The following is a 22,102-nucleotide window of genomic DNA, read 5'->3' on the forward strand; positions in this document are numbered from 1 at the left end:
TGGCAGGGCTCAGTGACTCACGCCTGTAATCCCAGCATTTGGGAGGTCGAGGCTGGTGGATCACTTGGGGTCAGGAGTTTGAGACCAGCCTTGCCAACATGACGAAACCCCGTCTCTATTAAAAATACAAAATTAGCCAGGCGCGGTGTCTCACGCCTGTAATCCCAGCACTTTGGGAGGCCAAGGTGGGTGGATCAACTGAGGTCGGGAGTTTGGGACCAGCCTGACCAACATGGAGAAACCCCATCTCTACTAAAAATACAAAATTAGCTGGGCGTGTGGTGCATGCCTGTAATTCCAGCTACTCGGGAGGCTGAGGCAGGAGAATCGCTTGAACCTGGGAGGCGGAGGTTGTGGTGAGCTGAGATTGTGGCACTGCACTCCAGCCTGGGCAACAGGAGCAAAACTCTCTCTCAAAATAAATAAATAAATAAATAAAGTAAAATTAGCCAGGTGTGGTGGCGCACGCTTGTAGTCCCAGCTACTTGGCAGGCTGAGGCAGGAGAACTACCTGAAGCCAGGAGGTGAGGGTTGCAGCGAGCCGAGATCGCGCCAATGCACTCCAGTCCTGGCAACAAAGCAAGACTCCATCTCAAAAAAAAAAAAAAAAAAAATTGCATATTCGAAATCATTACGTCTGAGACAGGGTTGAGTGTGTGCATTTCTTTCTCTCTCTTTTTTTTTTGAGACACAGTTTCGTCCTTGTTGCCCAGGCTGGAGAGCAGTGGTATAATCTTGGCTCACTGCAACCTCTGCCTCCTGGCTTCAAGGATAATTCAAGTGATTCTCCTGCCTCAGCCTCCCGAGTAGCTGGGATTACAGGCGACAGAGACAGAGTTTCACCATGTTGGCCAGGCTGGTCTTGAACTCCTGACCTCAAGTGATCCACCCACCTTGGCCTCCCAAAGTGCTGGGATTACAGGCATGAGCCACCATGCCTGGCCGAGTGTGTGCATTTCTAAAAGGCTCCTGGTTGATACCAATGCTGCTGATTTAAGGATCTCAGTTTTAGTAGCAAGAAATGCAGAATCTCACACCCCAGCCACCCCAGACCCTACTGAACCACATTCTTCATTTAGTAAGATCCCCACGTGACTCATGCACATCAAAGTTCCAGAAGCAATGATCTAGCTCAACAATTCTTAACGCTGGGTAGCTGTTATAATTACCAGAAGGGCTTAAAAAAAAGTACTGGTGCCTAGGCTCCCCTCAGACCAATTAAATCAGTATCTGGGTGAAGGGGCATCCAGACAACAGTATTTTTTAAAGATTCCAGGTGATTCTAGTGTGAAGCCAGTATTGAGAGCCACTGATCTAGGTAAGCGGTGAAAAGACACTGGACACAATTCAGCATTCGTTTCTGACCAAAATACTCAGAACCCCCCAAAAAGGAGGGTGATTTCTTAGCATGATTAAAAGTATGTATTAGAAACCAACAGCCAATGTTGTACTTCATCAAGGAAAAATAGATAACTTTATTAAATCAAGAACAAAACAGGCATGCCCACTATCACTTTCAACTATCCAATAGCTCTAGATGTTACAGGCAATAAAATTAGATAAGAAAAAGGAAATTGAGATATAAATGTTAGAAAACAAAAGATAAGTTATGAGGCCAGGCGCCGTGGCTCAAGCCTGTAATCCCAGCACTTTGGGAGGCCGAGGTGGGCAGGTCGCTTGAGCCCAGGAATTCGAGACTAGTGTGGACAACGTGGTAAAACCCCGTCTCTATAAAAAAATACAAAAAAAAAATTAACCAGGTGTGGTGGGACGTGCCTGTAGTCCCAGCTACTCCAGGAGGCTGAGGTGGGAGAATGGCTTGAACCCGGGAGGTGGAGGTTGCAGTGAGCTGAGAGTATGCCACTGTACTCTAGCCTGGGCAACAGGAGTGAAACTCTATCTCTCAAAAAGAAAAAAAAGATAGGCCAGGTGTGGTGGCTTACACCAGTAATCCTAGCACTTTGGGAAGCCGAGGAGGGCTGATCACGAGGTCAGGAGATCGAGACCATCCTGGCTAACATGCTGAATCCCCGTCTCTACTAAAAATACAAAAAAACTAGCCGGGCGTGGTGGCGGGCGCCTGTAGTCCCAGCTGCTCAGGCCTGAGGCAGGAGAATGGTGTGAACCCCGGAGGCGGAGCTTGTAGTGAGCCGAGATCGCGCCACTGCACTCCAGCCTGGCGACAGAGCGAGACTCCGTCTAAAAAAAGATATGATTTCCAGATAAGATTATTATCTTCTTAAAAAGTAAATAAAATCACTTAATAGAGTAGTGAAGCAATACAAAACTTATATAATGTGGCCAGTTCAAGATAAACAATCGAACCTTTTCATATGTCAGAAATAAGTTAGGAAGTACTATTTTTAATAGAATTATTTGACAATAGAAGCCATATATATGTTCTAATATCTTCATGAGAAATGTTTATGCCATGCTTAAAGAAAATGGCAAAACTTTTTACAGAAGTCTTGTCTAAATGAAAAGATACAATATCCTTTCTGTGGAAAATCTTGCTAATATAAAAGTGTCAGTTGTACCTCAAATTAGTAAATACATTTAACACAATTGCTATCAAGAACTTGATGTGGGCTGGGCATGGTGGTCACACCTGTAATCCCAGCACTTTGGGAGGCCAAGGCAGGTGGATAGCCTGAGGTCAGGGGTTTAAGACCAGCCTGGCCAACAGAGTGAAACCCTATCTCTACTAAAAATACAAAAAAATAGGTGGGCATGGTGGCAGGCGCCTGTAATCCCAGCTACTAGGGAGGCTGAGGCAGGAGAATTTCTTGAACCCGGGAGGCGGAGGTTGCAGTGAGCAGAGATCACGCCAGTGCATTCCAGCCTGGGCAACAACAGTGTAACTGTCTCAAAACAAAAACGAAAAACAAAAAAAACCTCGATGTAATCTTAGACTGGCCAAGTATGGTGGCTCATACCTGTATTCCCAGCATTTGGGAGGCCAAGGTGAGAGGACTGTTTGAAACCAGCCTGGGTAACACAGTGAGGCCTTGTCTCTACAAAAAAGAAAACCAGAAAATTAGGCATGGCTAAACAATAAAATAATGTTCTAGTTGAATTTATATGTGTATACATATACATATAAAGATCTAAAACTTCAATATGGCAAATAACATTATCTGGGCAAAATGATAGCAAAATACATGACAGACAAAGAGTAAATGTGCCAAATATATAAAAAACTACTTTAAATCAATTAGAGGAAAATGGTCAAAGAACAAGTCATTCACTGAAGAAGAAATTCAGATGGCCAGTAAACACAAGCAATGGAGCTCAAAGGAACACACATGATCACAAATATCTGGTTGAGTATTGTTTATCTGATTGACTTTTTAAAAAATTAAAATACCCATTTTTGGTATGTAGAATCAGACACCCACACATATTTTTAAAGGAAGGCTTAGTGCTGAGTTGTGTTTTACAAAGGGCTGCAAAATGCTATCATGCATGATCCCATTTAATCTTCACAGCAATTCCATGAAATAGGAAGGTGAGATGTTACCCATTTTACAAATGAGGAGTTTTGGATTCAGTGATGTTACCTTCCCAATGTAATGGAGATAGTAAGGGGTTAACTTGTAATTTGCTGAATGTTTATTACATTATCACTTTCTTTGGGCCATCATGATTAACTCTTTTTTCAATGAATTTCCATTACTTCAAAAGTTTCAGAATTATCGATGCTAACATATTATGCTCTCATTTCAGGGGAAGATACATTTAATGTCTTAGGAATCTCCAATTTTGTTTCTTAATGAAACAATCTATTCAAGGTAAAGCACAATTGATAGCTTAAATATCTAAAAGGAATGTGAAAATGACGGCATTATATTACATCTTTAGTATTACAAGGAAGCGGTGAGTTATAATACCACAGACATTTTAATGTATTTTAAAAATTTGGGAAGTTGATTAATTGGTTAATTTCCTCCTTCAACAAGTATGTTTTGAGGGTCTGCTGAGGGACATGTACTTTTCTTGACCCTGCAGATGCAGAGATGAGCAAAACAGGCAAAATTGCCGTCTGCATGGAGCTAAGCTTCTAAATTTATTTTTGACATATGATAAAATAATGTTTGTGCTAGTCGAAGTATAAAATATATGACTGTACCGCCAATATTTTATACAATTCAAACAAGATAAAAAGCAGATAATTCAATAAGCACATATTACAATTAAAAGTACACAAAGATGCTCACTAGCTTTGCCTGAAAATTAAATCTGGGATTGTAGGTGTGTTAAGGTATCCTGCTAGAGGTTAAGTTTATATTTTGTTCCTCCTCTTCTTTGTGGTTTTTTTTTTGTGTGTATGGAGACCAGTCTCACTCTGTGGCCTAGGCTGGTCTCGAACTCCTGGGCTCCTGCCTTGAGTGGCTGTTGGGATCCTCCCAACTAGGCCTCTCAAAGTGCTGGGATTACAGGCATGAGTCACCATACTCAGCCCCTCCCCTTTCAAGAAGGTGCCACCAGCCTGGGCAACATGGCAAAACCCCATTTCTACAAAAAATAAAATTAGCTGCGTGTGGTGGTGCTGCCTGTCGTTCCAGCTACGTGGGGCTGAAGTGGATTACTTGGGCCTGGGAGGTTGAGGTTGAGGCTGCATTGAGCCGTGATTGTGCCACTGCACTCCAGCCTGGGCAACAGAGTGAGAACCTGTCTCAAAAAAAAAAAAAAGAAAGGCAAGTGGGCGTTGAAAGGAATGTGACAATGGCCTGGGCCAAGGGGAGGTAATTAGATCCCCTTTGTTGCAAAAGGTTTAAAAGAAAAAAATCTGACCAACCCTGTGGAGAGAAACAGCGAACCTTAGCTTTGGTTCTGGGAAGTTGGGCTTAGAACAGCTTCTGGGTGTCCAGGGCCAGCTCACCTGGGGCGTGGTCGTGCGAATGCACCACACAGAGGCCGGCCCTAGTGACCCTGCCGGCTCAAGGAGCAGCCTGACAGAGCACGGACTCCCCTCCTGCTGTCCACGCCCATTCTGACCGCCAGGCGGCGCCTTGGTGCCTGGTGCCAGAGGCCGCAGGACCAGCAGTGGCCAAGGCCGGCGCTTACATTCCCAGGGATCACACAGAGGGTCCAGTCGTGGTTGTTGGGAACCCAAGCACCTGTCTGTTGGATGGGAGCACGGAAGGGGGTGAGAGGACACTGCTTATCTGGTGATTGAAAAGATCATATTTTTTGAGCTGGCCACTAATTATTGGCTCAAGGCAAAAAGCTGTGTGACACAGCTAGAATATTATCGACCTTTTCCCGCCTGTATACGAGCATATGTGAGCTTGGGGTGTGTGTGCTGGTGGGAGGTGGGGGTGTCTGTCAGCCCCTTGGATTTGATAAAAGCTCAGCCTGGGGCCCCATTCCACCCCCTGAGGAGTTTCAAGCGCTGCCCAAGATCTCAGCAGCGCCCAATGCAGCGGCTTTCCCCACGTCACCGTGCAGTGTGGCCCCTGGGGCAGTGTGGCTCCGAGGGCAGGGGTCAAAGTATGAGGCTCAGGCTCTCCTTAATCCCCCGTCCCCCAGAGGGCCCACCCTGACAGGAAAGGGGACTCACATCTCAGCAAATTCACCACCACGTCCCTGAGATGCACCTTGTGCCAGGATCCCACCTCCTTCTTGGTCTCTGCTGTCCTTGGATGATTCTCCTACACTCCCATGTCACCAGTGCCCCCTCCCCTGGTTGCCCTATTCCCCCGCTCTTTGTTCTCTCTCCCTCTCCGGAGCAGAGCCAGTCTCCTCATCTCGCGGAAAACTCAGTTTGCCTCCCCGATGGCTGGGTGCCTGTGCCCTTACACGTTTGCAAACCTCACCTTTTCCAGGTGTTTCTACTTCAAGACAGCAGCCCTCCTAGAGGATCCAGCTGCCAACTGTTGAGCTAATAACACATTCACTGCCGTTCACCAAACGCCAGATCTTTGAAGTAAGTTCATTAGGGATGAGCTATTTGGTATCAGTCTTTTACTTCATAACCATCGGTCATATGCACAAATGTTTTCTCTTAGCCTCTGGATATGCAGTTGGAGGTTTGTTAGTGATGGATATTTCAGAGGTTAAAAGGTGAAGACCATTTCCAGAAGTTACAAAACAACCCTTAAAATTCTATAGTGAATTGGGCCAGGCATGGTGGCTCACACCTGTAATCCCAGCACTTTGGGAGGCCGAAGTGGGAGGATCAGTTGAATTCAGGGGTTTGAGACTAGCCTGGCCAACATGGCAAAATCCCGTCTCTACTAAAAATACAAAAATTAGCTGGGCGTAGTGGCGCATGCTGTAATCCCAGCTACTCAGGAGCGGGGGAGAATTGCTTGAACCTGGGAGGCGGAGGTTGCAGTGAGCCAAGATTGCACCACTGCACTCCAGCCTGGGTGACAGGGTGAGACTCTGTCTCAAAAAAAAAAAAAAAAAAAAAAAAAAAATTCTATAGTAAATTGTATACTTTAAAAGGTAAATTAGCAAGGTACAGTGGCTCACACCTGTAATCCCAGCTATTTGGGAGGCTAAAGCAAGAAGGTGGCTTGAGCCTATGAGTTCAAGGCTGTAGTGAGCCATGATCATGCCACTGCACTCCAGCCTGGGCAACACAGCAAGATCCCTTCTAAAAAAATGGTAAAGTGCGTGGTATGTGAATTATATCTCAGTTAAGCTATTTTAAAAAATAAAAATGTCCCTGGCAGCTCGGCACTGTCCTCCCTGGACCAGCCAGGCTGTCGTGGTATATGAATTTCCCACTGTTGCTCTAACAAGTTACCAAAACGTCGTGGCTTCGAACCACACAGATTTATGTGACAGTTCTTGTGGATGAGAGGTCCAACATGGGTTTCATGGGCAAAATGAAAGTGTTGTTAAGGCTGCGCTCCCTTCTGGAGGCTCCAGGAGAAAATCTGCTTCCTTGCCTTTTCCGGCTCCTAGCGACCACCCATATTTCCCTTGACTTGGGTTCCCTTCCTCCGTCTTCAGAACCAGCAGCGTTGCATCTCCCTGTCTTTTTTCTGCAGCCCCTTCTTCCTCTGATGGACTCATCTACCTCCCTCTTCCACTTTTAAGGACACTTGTGATGACATCAGGCCCCACCAGACCACCCGGCGTCGTTTCCCCACCTCAGGGTCTATATCCCTAATCTCACCCATGCAGGCCTTTTGCCATGTCATGTGACACATTCACACACTCTAGGACTAGGGCATGGGCTTCTTTGGGGAGTCAATGTTCTGCCTCTCACACATTGTGAGACTGCTGAGCCAATCCGCCAAATGATGGAAGAATCTGGACTTGTTGATAACCAGCCTCCACTCCATATCCAACAGCCAGCTGCACTTGGGACCCACACCTTGCTGAGGGCCTGGGATTGATTACACTTAGCATGGATGTTACTCCTTGGCTTCCAGGCCCCAGAGTTCTTTTTTTTTCTTTTCTCTCTCTCTCTCTTTTTTTTTTTTTTTTGAGATGGAATCTTTCTCTGTCGGCCGGGCAGGAGTGCGGTAGTGCCATCTTGGCTCACTGCAACCTCTGTCTCCCGGGTTCAAGCGCTTCTCCTGCCTCAGCCTCCTGAGCAGCTGGGATTACAGGTGCCTGCCACCGCACCCAGCTAATTTTTAAAAATTTTTAGTAGAGACGGGGTTTCACCATGTTGGCCAGGCTAGTCTCAAACTCCTGACTTCAAGTAATCCACTTGCCTCAGCCTCCCAAAGTGCTGGGATTACAGGTGTGAGCCACCACACCTGGCCCCCAGAGTTCTTCCAAGGAGATCTTACAGTTACCCAGGATCCAGGGGACAGGCAAGGCCTGGCTTCGTGGTAGCCCAACCTGGCCTGAAGGGGAGAATGTGGGTTTCCACTACTGAACAGGGGCATGTGGGCGTTTGGGCAAGGTCAGCACCTGCCTCTTCACATGCTCTCCAGCGAGGTGTCTGTGGACATGAGCCATGTGCATGGGGAGGCCTTGGCTGGGAGCTGGGCCTCATGGGCAGGGCTGGTTGGCAGAGATGACCAGTGCTTCACCTGCATGTCCAGGAGGAGGCTATGTCTTAGCCCGCTTTGTGCTGCTGTAACAAAATACCTGAGCCTGGGTAATTTATAAAGAACGGAAATGTATTTTCTCAGAGTCCTGGAGGCTGAGAAGTTCAAGGGCAAGGTGCCAGCAAGTCCATTGTCTGGTGCGGGTCTGTTCTCTGCTTCCAACAGGGTACCTTGAATGCTGCATCCTCTGGAGGGAGGAGCGCTCTGTCCTCACATGGCAGAAGCTGGAAGGGCAAAATGGAACCAAACTTCCTTCTTGATGAGGGAGTCAATGGCACCATCAAGCCCTTTTAGAATGGCGTTAATCTGTTCATGAGTGCACAGCCCTCGTGACCTAAACACCTCCCATATTCCAACACTGTTGCTTTGGGGACTGAGTTTCCAACACACATTTGGGGGACATATTCAGACCATAGCAGGCTGGAACCTCCAAGCATCCAGGAGGGAAGGCTCCTCGCTGGGAGTGAGAACAGGGTGTCAGCCTGGGGCTGGGTACAGCCTGGCAGGGCCCAAGGATGCCCAGCAGGTGCACACACTTTGATGACCCAGCTGCCTGCCGGCCCAGAGCTCTTCCCTGCCCCAGTCAGGGCCCAGCCGTCCCTAGCAGGAGGCTGTCTCCAGGGCGTTGGCCAGAGCAGAGTTCTCTCACCTCCCCAGCCTCAGCGGAGGAAGAGAAAGTGGCTGTGGCCTGCTGTGGAAGGGGCGGTGATAGGGGACTCTGGCAGTTCCAGGAACTTTGGCCACTTTGAGGCCTTCCAGGAGCTCTGTCTTCTGGGGGGGTGGTCTACCCCAGCAGCACCTGCAGTGCTGGGGTCACTGTGCGCTGGTCAGGTGGCCTGACTGTCTTAGGCGCTGCCCCTTCTCCAGTGTCCCCACACAATACCTGGCTGCAGGAAGCACAGTGCCGCTGTGTGTAGAGCCCAGGCAGTTTCTGTTTACCCTGGCGGGGGTGGAGCCAGGCATGGACACTGCTCCAGCCCTGGGAGCCAGGTTCTGGGGCAATCATGTTCCAGTCCCCATCCAGCTCTGTGACACTCACTTGGTCTGCCCAGCCTCGTTTAGGATGAAGCCCATCAAGGGCCTTCGTGGTGGGGGTGTTCATCACAGGACCCGTGTACTACAGTCGACTGGCCAAGGGGTGGGTCCTTGACCCCAGGTAGACCACCTGGGTCCACCTCTGTTTTGTTTGTTTGTTTGTTTGTTTGCATCTGGAGTGCCTTTTCCCCTTCACTCCCTTTCCGATCTACATCCTGGGAGGTGAGAAGCATCATGGTTTTAGCTGATCTGAGAGACTGTGGCTGACCCTTGCTCCCTAAGCCAGAGAGTTGGTACAGACGAAGTCCCTGTGGCCTTGGTGATGCTGATTCCAAGCCCCTGCCACCCCCAAAGGCACTTTTCTCCCGGCGCTTGAGCGCTTGGCTTCTTCCAGCAGAGCCATGGGAGTTGAGCGGCTCATTTGCACGCCCCACCTTGCCCCTCAGCAGACAGGCAGGGCCGGGCTGGACCCAAGCCAGACTCTCCTCTCCCAGGAGCTCTTTGAGGAGCAGCAGGGTGCAGCCAAGAGCGAGCACCTGGGGCTGGCAAGAGGAGAGGGGTCTGGAGTCCCCGGGGCAGAGGGAGAGTCCAGCTTCCAGGGAGAAGTGGGCCCTCCAGGGTCTAGGGCTGTGTTTGGGGAGCCAGCCCCACAGGGAGTCTGGGCCCAACCCGGTGTGGTCTTTGGAACAGCAGGGACTTGGACAGAAAGCTGTTAAAAAGGCAAAGAGGGGCCCATAATCCAAAGGCCCAGTCCATCTTTGCAAACAGTGGTCTGTGCCTGCCTCTTGGAAAGGCCCGCGGTAATAGTTCTCCAACAAGAATGATGTCCTTTGGGTGTTGTGCTTTGCTTTTTTTTTTTTTTTTTTTGGAGACAGAGTCTTGCTCTGTTGCCCAGGCTGGAGTGCAGTGGCGTGATCTCGGCTCACTGCAAGCTCCACCTGCCTGGTTCACACCATTCTCCTGCCTCAGTCTCCCGAGTAGCTGGGACTCTACAGGCACCCGCCACCTCGCCCGGCTAATTTTTTGTATTTTCACTAGAGACAGGGTTTCACCGTGTTAGCCAGGATGATCTCGATTTCCTGACCTTGTGATCCACCCACCTTGGCCTCCCAAAGTGCTGGGATTACAGGTGTGAGCCACTGCGCCCAGCCTTGCTTTGCTTTTAAAAAATTTATAACAACATTGCAAACATTTGGAAGATTGAAAACCAACAAAAAAAATCCCCAGAAACCTCTTTAAGTGTAGAAAAATGCTTTTTAGTTAATTTTCTAGCCGGTGTGGTGGCTCATGCCTGTAGTCCCAGCACTTTGGGAGGCCGAGGAGGGCAGATCACTTGAGGCCAGGAGTTTGAGAGCAGCCTGGCCAACATGGTGAAACCCAGTCTGTCCTAAAAATATAAAAATTAGCCAAGCCTCATGGTGCGTGCTTGTAGTCCCAGCTACTTGGGAGGCTGAGGCACAAGAATCGCTTGAACGTGGGAGGCAGAGGTTGCAGTGAGCCGAAGTTGTGCCACTGCACTCCAGCCTGGGTGACAGAGTGAAACTCCATTTAAAAAAAAAAAGGGAAAAAATGTTCTAGCATGCAGTCTAGTACTGTGATAGAAGCAGGTTTGGCCTAGATAACCTAAACCAGTGATTCTTAAGTGCAGTCCCAGGAAAAGCAGCAGCAGCACCTGGAAACTTGTTAGAAATGCCACTTCTCTGGACCGGGCGCGGTGGCTCACGCCTGTAATCCCAGCACTTTGGGAAGCCGGGGTGGGTGGATCATGAGGTCAGGAGATTGAGACCATCCTGGCTAACACGGTGAAACCCTGTCTCTACTAAAAATACAAAAAATTAGCTGGGCGTGGTGGCGGGTGCCTGTAGTCCCAGCTACACGGGAGGCTGAGGCAGGAGAATGGCGTGAACCCAGGAGGCAGAGCTTGCAGTGAGTGGAGACTGCGCCACTGCACTCCAGCCTGGGCGACAGAGTGAGACTCTGTCTCAAAAAAAAAAAAAAAAAAAAAAAAAAAGAAATGCCAGTTCTCAGGCCCTACCTCTGACCTGCCAAATTGGAACTGAGGGTGAGGTCCAGCAAGTTGTGTTTTAACAGATCTGAATGTGTTCTAGTTTGGGAGCTACTGACTTAACTCTTTGTAATGTCATGCAGTCCTGCTACTTCACCACCAGAGGGCACCAGAAGGCTGTGGTTTTCCCCTTAAAATTGCCAGCTTTTAGATTCTCAGGGTGTGCCACAGATACTACTAAGACCTTCCTAGACTTTAAAAATAAAGAATGAAGGACGATATGTTGAGAATTATTGGCTAACGTTAAATACCACCATGTTTGGACCAAATTGTACTGTCACTGTAGTTAGTCCTTGCCCAACTGCAGAGCCAGTGTCTTTTGGTGGTGGTGGAACGCATTTGGTAGTGCTTCTTTTGTTCGGAACAAAAAAAATGTAAAAGCACTGGGGTCGGAAACAAAGACAGTCTCCTATTAAAAGTCTGTATTCTATATAGCCAGGCATGGTGGCTCATGCCTGTAATCCCAGCACTTTGGGAGGCTGAGGTGGGTGGATCCCCTGAGGTCAGGAGTTCGAGACCAGCCTGGCCAACGTGGTGAAATCTCTACTAAAAGTATAAAAAATTAGCCGGACATGGTGGCAGTCGCCTGTAATTCCAGCTCCTCGGGAGGCTGAGGCAGGAGAATCACTTGAACCTGGGAGGCGGATGTTGCAGTGAGCCGAGATTGCACCGTTGCACTCTGGCCTGGGCAACAAGAGTGAAACTTCATCTCAATAAAAAAAGTTTGTATTCTATATGGCCAGGTGCGATGGCTCATGCCTGCAATCCTAGCACTTTGGGAGGCCGCAGTGGGTGCATCGCTTCAGCCCAGAAGTTTGAGACCAGCCTGGGCAACATGGCGAAACCCTGACTCTACAAAACAAACAAACAAACAAACAAACATTAGCAGGGTGTGGTGGCACGTGCCTGCAGTCCTAGCTACTCGGGAGGCTGAGGTGGGAGGATGGGTTGAGGCTTCAATGAGCTGAGATGGCGCCACTGCACTCCAGTCTGGGCGACAGAGTGAGATCCTGTCTAAAAAAAAGAAAGTTATATAAAAGGCAAAATACAGTTCCACTGTGGACACGCCTGTAATCCCAACACTATGGCAGGCCGAGGTGGGTGGATCATGAGGTCAAGAGATCAAGACCATCCTGGCCAACGTGGTGAAACTCCATCTCTACTAAAAATACCAAAATTAGCTAGCTGGGCGTGGTAGCACGCCTATAGTCCCAGCTACTCAGGAGGCTGAGGCAGGAGAATTGTTTGAACCCGAGAGGCGAAGGTTGCAGTGAGCTAAGATCGCGCCACTGTACTCCAGCCTGGCAACGGAGCAAGACTCCAACTCAAAAAAAAAAAAAAAGAGAGACTTATTATAGATACAGTTATTTGCGTCTCCTCCCATACCTGCTTCAAACAGTGTTTGGGTGCTGCATTAGCACCCAATGGTCTTAGAAAGTGCCTTCAGAACAGTGGGCTCCAGGCAGGGAAGGCTCCCTTGGAGGTGGCCTTTGGGCCTCCTCAAGCTTCCCAGGGGTCTAGGAATGACCTGGGTGATCTAGCTTCCTGCCACCTCCTGGAGCATTTGACTTTCTTCTTTATGGCCCCCAGCGCCCTTTTCTAAGAACATCACTGACCTCAGCAGTTTATCTGGTTTGTGAAGCCCCCAGGCATGTGTGCCAAGGACCTCCCTGAGATGCCTGGGCTGCTCTTCCCGCTCACAGAGCTTTGTGTTATAATAAGCCATCAAAAGTACAGATTAGACTTTTTTAGAACTGCCTAAAAGACACTTCCATTAAACTCCATGGTTTTTTTTTAAATTTTTATTATAACTGTGCTGTTATCCAAAACTCAGCCATAGACATGACGATTTATTCATTTGACAAACACTGAAATTTTTTGGGGGGGTGGGGAGCAAAGTCTGTCACCTAGACTGGACTGCAGTGGTGCAATCATGGCTCACTGCAACCTTGACCTGCCGGGTTCAAGCGATCCTTTCCCCCTGCCTCAGTCTCCCAAGTAGCTGGGACTACAGGCCTGCACCACCATGGCCAGCTAATTTTTTAATTTTTTGTAGAGAGAAGTTCTCCCTATGTTGCCCAGGTTGGTCTTGAAATCCTGGGCTGAAGCAATTGGCCTACCTCGGCCTCCCAAAGTGCTAGAATTATAGGCATGAGCCTCCATGCACAGCCAACAAACACTTACTGAGCATTTAAAGTGTTCTAGGGGTCGGGTGCTGTGGTTCACACCTGTAATCCCAGCACTTTGGGAGGCTGAGGCAGGTGGATCACCTGAGGTCAGGAGTTCAAGACCACCCTGGCCAACATGGTGAAACCCTGTCTCTACTAAAAATACAAAAATTAGCCGGATATGGTGGTGGGCGCCTGTAATCCCAGCTACTTGGGAGGCTGAGGCATGAGAATCACTTGAGCCCAGAAGGCGGAGCTTGCAGTGAACTGAGACTGCGCCACTCCACTACAGCCTGGGCAACAGAGCGAAACTCCATCTCAAAAGAATAAACAAACAAACAAATAAGCACAGAAAATGATATCAGAAGGAAAAGAAAGCAGAGTGGGGCCTACCAGGGCATGGGCAGCGGGGAGAAGGATTTCCAGAGAAGATGCTGGAAAAGTCCTGACTGGGGGATTGGCATTGGAGCGGAGATCTGAATGAAAAAGTAAGTGAATGCATCCTGAGAATGTCTAGGGAAACGGCTGTACAGGCAGAGAGAACATCAAGTGCAAAGGCCCCACAGTAGGGATCATCCCTTAGGCTTGCAGAGAGGGGAGTAGGACTGGAAGCAGGGAGATTCCCCTCTCCACGCCCGGGCTTGCAGTTGCCCAGGCATGAGATGGAGGTGGCTGGAGCAGGGTGGGAGCAGAGGAGGGGCAAGATGTGGCTGGATCCAGGATGAACTTGGAGAGTGAGTGGCCAGCATCCATGTCTGCATTATGTGAGTTACAACCTCTCTAGGTATTGACGGCTTCAACTATTCTCCTTAAAATTCTCTTTTGGTGATATATATTACTGAAAAGATGATCACCTAGGAAAGACTGTAGCTTCCTATTCACCCTGTATGCAGTATACTTTGCCACAGAAGCCCATGCATGTTATGCAAATACTATTTTTTTTTAGGCAGAATCTTGCTCTGTCACCCAGGTTGGAGTGCAGTGGTGTGATCTCAGCTCACTCCAACCTCCACCTCCCAGGTTCAGCCTCCCAAGTAGCTGAGGTTACAGGTATGCACCACCATGCCTGGCTAATTTTTGTATTTTTAGTAGAGACGGGGTTTCACCATGTTGGCCAGACTGGTCTTGAACCCCTGACGTCAAGTGATCCTCCCTTCTCGGCCTCCCAAAGCCATGTGCATCCTATTGTTGGTCTTGTCACTTATTAAGTATTCACTGTGCCAACAGCAAAGACTTTTTCACAGAATCCAGCATCTGGTTCCCCATCCCCACTCGCAGCCCTCTGAATTAGGTATTATCCCCATTTGACAGACAAGAAACTGCGGCTCAGATGGGCCAAGATGTTTGTCTAACCAGATGTATTCTAAGATGTTTGTCTTCAGGCCTAAGGATCCGGGAGACTTTCTCGTTATAGGAAGGGACCACAGAGGGGAAATGCTGGCCGAAGACAGATGCATGTGGCGCCCTAGGGGAAATGGGCTTTGCAGGATCATAAAGGAAATCTTAAAACTTTGATAATGACAATGACAGAAATTGAGCAGCCATTTCTGTGGCTTTTTTTTTTTTTTTTTTTTTTTTGAGACAGAATCTCCCTCTGTCGCCTAGGCTAGAGTGAGTGGTGCAATCTCAGCTCACTGAAAGCTCTGCCTCCCGGGTTCAAATAATTCTCCTGCCTCAGCCTCCGTAGTAGTTGGGATTACAGACGTGCACCACAATGCATGGCTAATTTTTGTACTTTCAGTAGAGATGGGGTTTCGCCATGTTGGCCAGGCTGGTATCGAACTCCTGACCTCAGGTGATCTGTCTGCCTCAGCCTCCCAAAGTGTGGAGTTACAGGGGTGAGCCACCATGCCCAGCCCTGAGCAGCCATTTCTGTGGCTTTTGGACATGAAGATGTGTGGGGAGGAAGGCTGGTGTGGGAAGGAGCGCTTCCTGGCCGGGGAAGGGGGTCTGTCCTTCTTCATGTGCCAGCCCCTCCCTTAGAAGAGACCTCTCCTGGGCAGCGTCTTGGAAGGTAGGGTGGCCAGCATCCGTCAAGGGACAGAAGCCAATGTTCCCAGGCCAGCCATGTTGGTTTTACTTGCTGATAACAGAATGTGGTCCTCTGCCCCTTCTGCAAACAACCCTCCAGCAAACTTCCGAGGAGCACCTGGGACATTCCAGGAGCTGGGCTAGATGTCGGGAACACCAGACCAAGAAAGGCCCCATTCCTGCCTTTGAGGGAGTTGCAACCACCTTTCAGGTATAGCAGAGCGTCTTGGCTGTGCCCAAATGGGACCACTTTTATGGACCAGGGAGCTCGTGGCTCTTCGTAGCGTTGACAAGCACAAGGACCCGCATTGCTTGGCTGGTGGAGGTGGAGAGTTTGCGGGTGTGTTGGGTGGGGAATGAGAACAATGTAAAGATAGAAATAAGCATTTGAGGAGGAAGGAGGGGGTGGCCTGCGGTCATCTGCCATCCTCTGCCTCTGCCCCTCCCTACCCACATGTATTGACTTCATGCTCAAAGGCCACAGCAGCTGGTGGCCGTAGCCGATGCGACAGCTCTTGTGATACGAAGACCACAGATTCAGCCCAGCAGTACCACTTAGAGAGCATGAGACTCAGAATCCTCCCCCATGGCAGCCCCAAGCTGGGCACCCTGGGAGCTCAGGAGGACCCAGTGCAGGGCAGCGTCCCTGGGGGCAATTGCCAGCATGTGGGGTCCAGGGTCCTCCCTGAGGGCTGTGAGCCGTGGACTATCAACCTGAAGGAAAAGGGAAGAAAGTGAATGGGCTTGTCCTGTTCACAGGTGAGGTGCCTCTGGTGTTCCCCTGAAGCCATGGAGGTGACTGTGAGGGGGCGGCACAGTCCTCCAGGCTGTTGCGATTTGGGTGTCACTGTTCATGGGACTGAGATTTTGCTTGCGGTTTGGGAAACAGGCACTTGGGTGGCAGAGGTGCATTACTGGTCTCATAGTGGCCACAGCTCTCCACCTGTCAGGCTTAGAGTGAGGACACGGGCCGTCTCATGCCATCCTTGTGGCAGCTCCCACGAGGCAGTACTATGATTGCTTCCAGTTTACAGAAGCTGAGGGTTCACTTGGCCAAGATCCCCCAGAAACAGGAGTGGTGCCGGGAATGACCTGGCCACCTGACACCTTGGTGTGGGTCCCCCTCCCCTGTATGTAGCTTAGGAAACACTGCTCCTGGAAAACGTCTAGTGTCCCACACAGGGCGGGGCTCTGAGTGCAGCAGTCTTTATTCTGAGAGTCTTTCTTCCATTTTGAAGTAACTTTTTTTTTTTAATCACAGCTTTATTTCGACATAGTTCACACACCATACCTTTCACCCATTTAAAGTGTACAATTCAATAATTCAATGTTTTTTTGTTTGTTTGTTTTTGTTTTTGTTTTTTTTTTTTAGACAGAGTCTCGGTCTGTTATGCAGGCTGGAATGCAATGGTACGATCTTGGCTCACTGCAATCTCCACTTCCCGGGCACAAGTGATTCTCCTGCCTCAGCCTCCCGAGTAGCTGAGATTACAGGAACCCGCCACCACACTTGGCTAATTTTTTTGTATTTTTAAGTAGAGACGGGGTTTCACCATGTTGCCCAGGCTGGTCTCGAATTCCTGGCCTCAAGTGATCCACCCGCCTCAGCCTTCCAAAGTGCTGGGATTATAGGTGTGAGCCACCGCGCCCAGCCTGTGTTTTGTATCTTTAGAGAGTTGTGCAACCATCACCACAATCAATTTGAGGCTGTTTTCCTAACCTCAGAAGAAATCCTGTCCCTACCAGCAGTCACTCCCTATTTCACCTGCCCCGCTCCAGCCCTGACAGCCGCCGACGTGCTTTCTGGGTTTTCAGACCTGCCTGTTCATGACCTTTCATATGAAAGGATTCATAATTGTATGTAGCCTTTTGTGTCTGGCTTCTTTCATTTAGCATGATCTCTTCTCTTCTCTTCTCTTCTCTTCTCTTCTCTTCTCTTCTTTTCTTTTCTTTTTTGAGATGGAGTTTTCCTCTTGTTGCCCAAGCTGGAGTGCAGTGGCGCAATCTCGGCTCACTGCAACCCTCCGCCTCTGGGTTCAACTGATTCTCCTGCCTCAGCCTCCTGAGTAGCTGGGATTATAGGTGTGCATTATCATGCCTGGCTAATTTTTTGTATTTTTAGTAGAGACAGGGTTTCACCATGTTGGCCAGGCTGGTCTCAAACTCCTGACCTCAGCTGATCCACCCGCCTCGGCCTCCCAAAGTGCAGGGATTACAGAGCCCTGCCCTGTGTGTGAGACTAGACTAGGTATGAGCCACCGCGCCCAGCTTCTTTTCTTTTTTCTTTTCTTTTCTTCTTTTCTTTTGATTTTTTATTGGACAGGGTCTTGCTCTGCCACCCAGGCTGGAGTGCAGGGATGTGATCATGGCTCCCTGCAGCCTCAACCTCCTGGGCTCAAGTGACCCTCCCGCCTCAGTATCCTGAGTAACTGGGACTACAGGCATGCACCACCATGCTTGGCTAATTTTTTAAAAAACTTTTTGTAGAGATGGGGTCTTGCTGTATTGTCTAGGCTGGTCTCAAACCCCTGGGCTCAAGCAATCCTCCCACCTTTGCCTCCCAGTGTTGGGATTACAGGCATGAACAACTGTGCCCAGCCCACATGATGTTTTTAAGATTCATTTATGTTATGGCATGAATCAGTACTTCATTTCTTTTTATTGTCAAATAATATTCTACTGCGTGGAGATGCCACATTTTATTTATTTACCTGGTGATGGACATTTGGGTTGTTTTTCCTTTTTGATTATGTGTGAATAATGCTACTATGAACATCGTGTGTGTGAATTACCTCTTCATTGCAAACAATGTGGGTTCATGGGTGCGGGGCATGTCTCTGTATTGCGGGGGTGTCTGCAAGACAATCCCCGGGCCTGGGAAGAAAGTATGAGCATAGACGGAGATCATGCAGATATGGCTATGTGCATGTGTAATCTTACAATACAGATGTGGGCTGGGCACGGTGGCTCACACCTGTAATCCCAGCACTCTGGAAGGCCGAGGCGGGCAGATCACCTGAAGTCAGGAGTTTGAGACCAGCCTGACCAACACGGTGAAATCCCATCTCTACTAAAAATATGAAAATTAGCTGGATGTGGTGGCAGGCATCTGTAATCCCAGCTACTTGAGTAGCTGAGACAGGAGAGTCACTTGAACCTGGGAGGCGGAAGTTGCAGTGAGCTGAGATCGCATCACTGCACTCCAGCCTGGGTGACCAGAGTGAAACTGTATGTCAAAATAAAAATAATAATACTGATGTGCTTATGTTTAATGTAGACGTAAATCTATACCCATGTTTTTCCTGCTGGGCCGCTTGTATCCAGGTGTTGAGCACCACTGTTGCTGTGGCTCGTGTGAAGGAGGCCGACCCCCGTGTGCTGAGGGCAGCCCTCCCACGGTGAATGGCTTGTCCAGAGGCGTCCAGTCCATCTGAGCCTAGAAGCCACTGCCACAGCTTGCTCACCTTGACTCTCTTTGCTTGTGCCCAGAATTCACACCAGCACTGGGCCCCTTAGTGTCTAGGAAGGAAGCCTGTGCTATGCCCACAGACCCACTGATGGGAAGACCGAGTGACGAGAGGGAGCGGAGCCCCGCAGGCCTTCCCAGGGCTCAAAGCTTACCCGAGATTCTCTATCTCACCCCAGCATCCAAACACCAGAATCCCAACCCAGACAGCCCCACCATGCCCGGCTCATTTTGATGCCTGTGCTTTCTGATCAGCTCCCTTCACCTTGTCTGCCTTTGTCCCAGGGGAGTCCTTGAGTCCTTTGCAGAGCTGTCCCGCCCCATGGTGTCCCTCCACGTGTGACAAGACTCTTGTCCACCCTCCTTGACTGTATAAGCAGGACTCTTGGGAACCTTGTTTCTGTCCTGTTCATATCTGGAGACTCAGGGCTGTGCACAGGCCTGGGGATGATGGGCCTGCCCCTTCTCCAACTCCCCGCTGGCTCCTCGGGTGGAGGAGCAGTCGCTACAGGTGTGTGTTTCTCTGGGGATGCTTCAGAGAACCGCTTCTGACCTCATGCTGGAGAAATGAAATAGTCATCAAACTCCACAGAGAATTGGTCTGTGCTGCCTAGAATGATCCAAACCACCCCTACATACACACACACACAAACACACTCACACACACACATCCCATATGCTGGGCTGAAGTCTAAACCCCAGAGACTTTGGGAGAGGGCCAGGTTGCCATGAGGACAGGCAGTGGGCAGGGGAGCCAGCCCCAGATGAAGATGAGTGTGGAATGGGGCCACATGCGAGAAAAGGAGGTTTGGTGGCTTTAACTAGGTAAGGAGAAAGTCCTCAGATTATGTTAATGGCCCAGAAAGGACAGAGGAGGCCATGAAGGAGCAAATAGTCCAAATTCCTTGTCTTTCTTCTGAAGGAGCCTGAAGTTATTGTGTGTGATTTTCATTTGGATAGCAATATAAATGTGTGTTTAATAACTTTCATGAAAAAGCTTAAGGAACCTCCAACAGAATTGAACACTGGATGTCTATTTTCTAAATCATTGCAGAAGATAAAAAAGCAAGCACAACAATCTACAGAAAACAAGTAAAATGGAACAAAAAATTTAAAAGCACCTTAAAAACAGAAAGTCAAAATTAAGATGAAGACATTGGTCCAAGCATAAGCAATAGTGTGAACAACTTAGGTCTCCTTAATAAAAGGCACAATTTTTCAAATTACATATATTTTAACCTAATATAAATGCACCTAAATTAAAAAAAAACACCCACACACAAGAAGGGAAAGGATATCAAGCACCAATAAAAATAAAATAGGGCTGATAATGTCACATCAGACAAAAATGGAACTTACTGGGAAGTACTTGGCATAAAATGAAGGAACTCTCTAAGCGCAGGCTACATGGGTGCAGGCATGATCCCTGTTTGCTGAAATCTAGGCCTCTTCCATTTCCAGGCATGAGCAAGAAACAAACCTTTGGTATTTTAAGCCACTGAGCTTTGGGGGTGGCTTGATAGAACAGCATAACCCCTCATCTCCTAATACACGTATTAATACTGAACCTTCTGTACCGAATAACAACTATTTAACTATGAATGTGAGGATAAATGGGAAAAAAATCACAGTGCATTTTCCAACATCATTATCAGTCTTCAGTGAATGAAAAACAGGGCCAGAAGATAGGGCCATGGTAATATAAAAGGTAAAATGGATTAAATATTTACAGAATTTTGAACTGTGTTAGTAGGTCTTCATATTTTGAAACTATCTGTGTGCTAGTTACAAAATTCATTAAAACACGGGAATCAATAATAACGCAGAAAGTATACAAGCACTGAACCAACAATCGTGTACAAGCACTGAACCAACCTCAATAATACTAAAGTTAATAATATGAATTAAACAAAAATTAAACTCCACTTGTTAGGAAGAAAAATTAGATCAATAGACTATTTAGAAGCTAAAAACAGTAAAACTGCCACATATCAAAACTTTGGAATATTGATACAATCATACTCTGGAATGTGTTCAGTTAAGCATTTAGAAAAGGTTCAGAAAATTAAAACCAATATAAATAAAATTATGAAGTAATAAATAAACATGTAAAAATAAACAGATTAGACAATAACAAAATAAAACAATTAAAAACTTATATTCTGATATCTTAAACAATTAAAAAGTTAATGAAATGGTTGAACTTCCCATCCTCACAAATTGGAATGTAATTTATTAAACGGTTTCTGGCTCCAAAGCTGTTTATTTGTTTATGTATTTATTTTTGAGATGGAGCCTCATTCTGTTGCCCAGGCTGGAGTGCAGTGGCCCAATCGCGGCTCACTGTAGCCTCAGGTTCCCAGGTTCAAGCAATTTTCCTGCCTCAGCCTCCTGAGTAGCTGAGCCACCCAGCTAATTTTTGTATTTTTAGTAGAGATGGGTTTTCACCATGTTGGCCAGGTTGGTCTCGAACTCCCGACCTCAAGTGATCCGCCTGCCTTGGCCTCCTGGAGTGCTGGCATTATAGGTGTGAGCCACTGCGCCCAGCCTCAAAGCTGTTTTTGGAGGAGGCTCCGTGCAGGGAGGCATCGATGTGGACCCAAACTCAAAACACTGCAAAGTGAGACCAACAGACAATGCCAAGTCAGGAAGAGGAGGGACTGAGACTAGAAGGAGCCAGAGAGGAACAGCTAACCCTGCCTTGGGTTTTGGTTCATGGACCAAATGCCGCAATGAGGAATGAGTAAAAGCATTCACTTCTCCATTCTCGGGGTCTCCACTCAGAGCCCCAGGACTGGTGGGCTGCCAGCCGTTCCTCCGGTGCTCCCTGAGATGGGCAGGCTCTTTTCCTGCCATCTGATATTCTGCCATTTTCCCAACATCTTTCTCCAACTAAGCACAGATTGCAAATCACAAAAATGGCCAGGTGAGATGGGGTGCTCACACATGCCTTCAGGATACACAGAGAACAGATGTCTGAAATGTATCTGCAAAAGGATCTAGAAGAAAGTCTCACTAAACTGTGTTACATTCAATGTTGGATGCGGGAGGACGTGGTCTCTGTGAATCAGGAGCTAAAATGAAAAGGCAACAGAGTGAGATCAAAAGGGAACCAGCTAAGACAAAAGGCAAAAAGGATCAGATACAGAAAACTTACAAAGAGATAGAAAATGTAGTGGAAGATTGACTCAGAGGTGTGAAAAACAAACTGAAATTTTCGAACAGGACAGAGTAGACCGTGGGGATGGTGGGGATGAGGCGGGCTGCTCTATGGCTGGTCTGTCCCAGAGAGGAACTGACTGGAGCTTGCCAGGAA

The sequence above is a fragment of the Macaca fascicularis genome, chromosome 12 (assembly GCF_037993035.2).
Source record: "Macaca fascicularis isolate 582-1 chromosome 12, T2T-MFA8v1.1".
Taxonomy (NCBI): domain Eukaryota; kingdom Metazoa; phylum Chordata; class Mammalia; order Primates; family Cercopithecidae; genus Macaca; species Macaca fascicularis.